The sequence below is a fragment of the Calypte anna genome, chromosome 20 (genome assembly GCF_003957555.1).
Source record: "Calypte anna isolate BGI_N300 chromosome 20, bCalAnn1_v1.p, whole genome shotgun sequence".
Classification (NCBI taxonomy): Eukaryota; Metazoa; Chordata; class Aves; order Apodiformes; family Trochilidae; genus Calypte; species Calypte anna.
Window position 1 is genome coordinate 5213850 of NC_044265.1, and position 5479 is coordinate 5219328.

Genomic DNA, 5479 nt, shown 5'->3' on the forward strand with positions numbered 1-5479 from the left:
GCTGGTGTAAATGTCCCTTGGAGGGTCAGGAGCTCAGATCCCTTGAAATTGAGCTGATTTTCCTATTTAATTTTGATTCTTCCCAGTTTGTGGCCCCTTTTATTGCTTCCAGCCTTTAGACTCATGTCCATTGCAATTCTTCTGTCCTTGCAACCAAATCTGACCTCTCAGTGACAGACTATGGGGATCACCTGTTGTTACAAGAACTGAGGAGGAAGGCATCCCTGTGTGATCAGCCCCTTTACTGTGCTTCTCTTCCCAGATATAACAGCTGGGGAAGGGTACCTCTGCCTCGGGAGTCCCAGGAAGCTGTGCCATATGCCCACCCCTGAGCCATCAGGAGTTAAAACCATCAAATATTGCCCTCCCAAGCTCTTGGAATAAGTGAGTGCCCTGGTGCTGTGTGTGCTTCGCACTGCCCGTTCAGATCCAGCACATGCAGGTTTGTCTTGTGCAATCCCAAACCTCTCCAGTGCTCACTTCCCTCCTCCCAGCTGCCCTGGTTTCATTTAGTGCCCGGAGGCCCCGGTGTGGCTTTGATGCTCCTTGCACCCTGCTTTGCCAGAGGAGGCGTCAGCAGCCACGCACCGGGAAACCACAGTCCCGCCAAGGACCGCAGGGACCAGAGCAGTGGCTGGAGCAGAGGCTGACAGGTTCCTCCATGGCTCGAGTTCAACCATTTTTTATTTCTTTTTTTGGCTGGTAGGTACAAGGTAAACCTGCTTTGGATCACATCTTTGCATTTTAAAAACAGTGCTGCCTGGCTGATGTCTCTTGTGGCACTTGATGAGCTCGGCTCCCAACTGGGGTTGCTGTGGGTGGACAAGGTTGAAGGGCTCTCACTTCTTCCTGTTCTCAGTTTCAGGCAAGGAGCCACATCTCTCTGGCTCCCCAGGGACAGCTCTCACACATCAGTGTGTTCTGGATGGGGGGGCTGAACAACTGGACCATGGGGTCTGCCTGGGAGAGGGTCCTTGTGGTCCCTGCAGAGCAGCCCCTTGGTGTGGGTGAGGCAGATGTCCCAGCGTGTCTGACCTCTGCAGTGAAGGGAGTTGCAGGGTGAGCAGTTTTTGAGAGAAGGGGGGAAGCTGCAAGCATTTCTGTTCCCTGCCTCCTCCCTTCATTACTTCACTTTAAGCTGTGCACAAATCCAAACATCATATGGTTTAAATTTTTCAGAGTCAGACTTTGGCCTCCCCAGCCCATCCCTCGCTCAAAGGACCAGGACAGGATGATTAAGGATCTTGTGTCTGCTCTGGCTGGTTCTGGCACTCAGGCTGCCAGGCTCCTCTTCTGCCCAGGCAATGCCACAGCCCCCAGGGCAGGGTCTCCTGGATGTGGCTACCAGCACTCTGCGTTAGCCAGCCATCCCTCTGCTGCTCTGTTAGCAAAGCAAACTGGGTTGAGTGCTAGAAATCTCATCTGGATGAGCTTCCATCAGCTTTTCTCAACTGCTCTTTTCTGTTGATACTAAGACTGGCCAAAAAGCAGAATTTCCACCGCTGGGAAATGCTAACATTTTGCATGTGGCTTTTCTGCTGAGCTGAGGCAAGAAGCAAAATGTGTCAGTTTTTTTCCTGAATGAAACTGTTCCAAGATACCTAATTCAGATTGTATCGAGACGTCATATTTTATCAGCCAGAAACCTGACGGGAAATGTTGTGCCTCTATTGAACACACAGATAAGTTTCACCCCAGCTGCTGAACTCGGTGCCTCCTTATCAAACATTGGCACGTCACCCAGTCAGTGGTTTCCCCACAGTCCTTTCCTCCAGGGAATTTGCCATGACACTTCCTGGCTGGAGCCATTTGTGTGCTGGGGTTAAGGGTTCTTTTCTCATGGAATATTGTCACCATGCTGAGGGACCCAGCGGATCCTGAGACCTCTGGGTGATTCCTTCTGTCACCTCTTTTCATCCCACAACCTGGTGGCATTTGCTACTCAGCTCCTGCAGCCCTGGTGCTCTGTGAGGGGGCGAACAGCCAGGATCAGCATTTCTACCATGAAATGTTGGCAAATGTCTCATACTGCAGGAGTTATTCTGGTCAATCCCCCTTAGTAAATCAGCCCCTGAGCTGGTAGCTGCAGCTTCCCTCACCAGGCTGGTGCTGATCATTTGCTGTCACACACTCTATTGGCAAGGCTGTAAAACTCAATGATTGTAAAATCTCAGGGCAAAAGCCATGGCTGCTTCTGGCCAGCATCTCAAACTCAATCATTACATTATTAATAGTAATAATTCTGTGCAAATAGATCTGAAACTTGCAGTGAACAAAACGCAGTGAGCCTCAGGAACAGAATCCATTAAACAAAACTTATTCACGCTTGCCAAGGGGATGCTTAAAAATAAACCTGGCTGGAGATGAATAGACGTTTTGTAGTAAATCCACAGCTATGTTGGGGAGGTCAGGACTCCAATCAATTACTAGACCCAGAATGCACCTTCTTACTTCACAAGAAGGTTTCAGGAACCATGGAGCAGTTTGAGCTGCACACCTGGAGGGGGAAAGAGCCAGGGACTTACGCCTGTAGTGACTCCATTATTTTTCCTGATGAAACGTGCATAAAGGTCAGCAAGAAATACCTTTAAATGATATTCTGACAAGAAATCAAGATGTGCTGTAACAGCTGAACCACCAGAAATAGTGCTACTGGGTTTTTTAATTTGTAATTGCCTGGTTTCAGTTTCTGTAACCCTCTTCCCCTCCCTGGGGTAGTTTCTTTGGTGCTATTTAAAAGTGAAGAGAGACAATCCTCTGAAGACTCTAAATTTCAGGGGAGAGACTGAAATCCCTAGCTGGGTAAAAAAAAAAGATAATTGCAGATTAGACTCTCAAAAGACAGATACATGGAGTGGGCAGGGGCAAAAGGAAAGGGGATGTCTGGGGAGTGTCCATCAGGCTCAGGGCTTCCCAGCTGAGTCAGGGATGCACTGAGGTGTGCTGGGTTGTTTAAATTTAAATGGTTTTAAATCACATTATCACCAGCACTGCATGTTTAATGTCAAGAGTCCTGTGAGGGCACATTCCTGAATCCGAGCCCAAAAGATAAGAGCTGGTTTTAGAGTCTCTATTTGCCATTTTAAATTTGCACCTTGGCATCTTCCTTAAAGAAGAGATTATGTTGTGGACTTGGTCTGGTGTGTTAAATGGCCAAAGCCTTTGCTGTGTGCCTCCCAGCAACAGGCCAGCACCACTGGAGATGGAAACTACAGTTGTAGGACAGCCTGTAGGAAGGGAGTTGATCGCAAAAGAAGAAAACAAAATTCAAATATTTATAAGTCATAATTGCATCTTAGATTTGAGTCTGGATCCAGCAGAGGCTGAGTCACCCTAACCAGCTCACCCAGGGCTGAGGCCAGGTCCCTGCTCCCCCAAGGGCACTGCAGGGAGAGGGCACGGGGGATCCCAGGCATCAACGTACCCCAAAGTATGAGAGAGCAGAGTAGGACCCTGAGGCTCAGTTCCTTCATCCGACCTCGGATGTTTGGACGAGGAATCCCTCCCTACTCATCACCACGCCAGGATAGCAGAGAGGGTGGCTGTGAATGAACACACACACGCACAAAAAAAAAAGCCCCAGCTCAACCCGGGCTGTGGTTTGAAGCTCTGGCAAGGAGCAAGGAGGGCTGCTAGCCACAATCCAGCACCCCAGGGGTGTGCGGGGGAGCCTGGCTGCCCTCTCCCAGCCCTGGCAGGGAGCAGAGGCAGGAGGGAAAGTGGCTGCAGGGATCTTATCAGCTGGCAGCTCCTCCCAGGGAAGGGCCCCTCCGCGATGTGCTGGCCAGGGGTGATGGATCCATGTGTGCGTGACTCCTTGTTCCTGGTGACTCATGGATTCGCTGGCCTTTGCCAGTGTCATGGGAAATATTTCTTTAATAACTCAAACGAGCAAGGCGGGGGGCAGGGGGCGGTGAGAAACAGAAAGAAAAACTCTGCCACACAGTTCTCCGAAACTCCTCAACTTCCTACATTGTTTCGAAGTGTCAGCTCTTACTCAGACTAATGGGGTTTTCAGAAATCCTGGCTGAATGGCTGCAAGCGTTGGTGGGAGGAGTGGGCAGGGAATGGGGGAGGCAGTGAGGGCTGTGGAAATACAGCCCACGGGTCACCAGAGCCTCATAAACCAGCTAAATGGGAGGAGGGGGGGGTTAGGAGCCGGCTGCTTCACCCGATTTCTTCCTGGAGGATAAAGTGACAGGGAACACCTTAGTGGATCGCTAATGGGGGAGGGCTGCCAGCGCCGCAGAGCTGGTCAGGCAGCCCCGACGGGCTCGGTGCAGGCGTCGGGGCGCCCGGCTGAGCCCTGAGCCCGTGTGTGTGCCCCAGCGCTGCTCTGTGCCGGGACAGAGCTGGGCATTTTCCACCTCCTTCCCGCGCTGGAAGGGAAAGGTGCTGAGGAGGGAGAGGAGGGATGGCTGAAACTGTCCCCGTGTGCCCACCTGCCCGAGCAGGACTCAGAGACCCTGTCCCTGCCTGGGGTGACGCTGCCAGCCGAGGCACCCCACAGCCCACGAACACACACGACTCCGTTCTGCCCCGTTTCGGAGCCTGGCACCAGCTGGAGGGGTGCCCGGGTTTAACCCAAAGATGGGGCAGATGGCCCAGAGGGCACGACCAGAGCTGCCTCTCAGCTACCCGAGGCTCCCCAGGAAGGCCAGGGTCGTGGTTGATCATTCCTTGCTTTTTCTCTATAGTTAAATTTTGCCTGTTTCTGACTTCAGAGCTGGGGGAATGTGGATTGCAGCTTCCCCGGGGGGGGTGTCCCTGCTGGGGATGGAGATGCACGGATTCGAGTCTGACAAAACACCGTTTCTCCTGTGTGTTAGAGCTGTTTAATAAAGCAAACCCCAAAACAGCCGTGTGTCAACTTCCTGAAAATCCTTTCTCTTCTCTGGTAATAGCTCCGGCTTCCAGGTAAACATAACAGCGCAACCCGCCGGGTCTGGGGAAGGGAAGAAGCCCAAGGTGTCGGGGAGCCCGGAGCCCCCTAGCCCCTCACCCGCAGGGCCCAGCACCGCAGCCGCCGCTCCCACGCGTGTCCCCGACGCGACCGGGCGGTTCCCCCCGCCGGGGGAGGGCCGGACCGGCAGAGCCAGCGGCGGGGGCGGCCCCCAGCCCGCTGCACTCCCGCCGAGGCCGGCTGCCCGGAGCTTCTCCCTTAAAAAAAAAAAAAAAAACAACACGGAGGGGAGGGGCTGCTGCTTTTTTCCCCCATCCGCCGTTTCCGGTTTGCTGCCATATTCCTCTTTTTTTTTTTTTTTCCTCTCTCTCTCTCTCTTTTTTTTTTTTTTCTTTCCCCTCCCCGTGGGTCCCCCCCCCGCTCCGAAGAAGGGGTGAGCGGGGGCGGGCGAGGCAACAGCGCGCCGGATCCGCGGCGCTGCGCGATGCTGCTGCTGCCGCCGGCGCAGCCCTGAGCGCCCGGCTCGGCTCGGCCCGGTCCGGTCCGGTGCGGGCACCCGGCGCGGCGGGGGGCGGC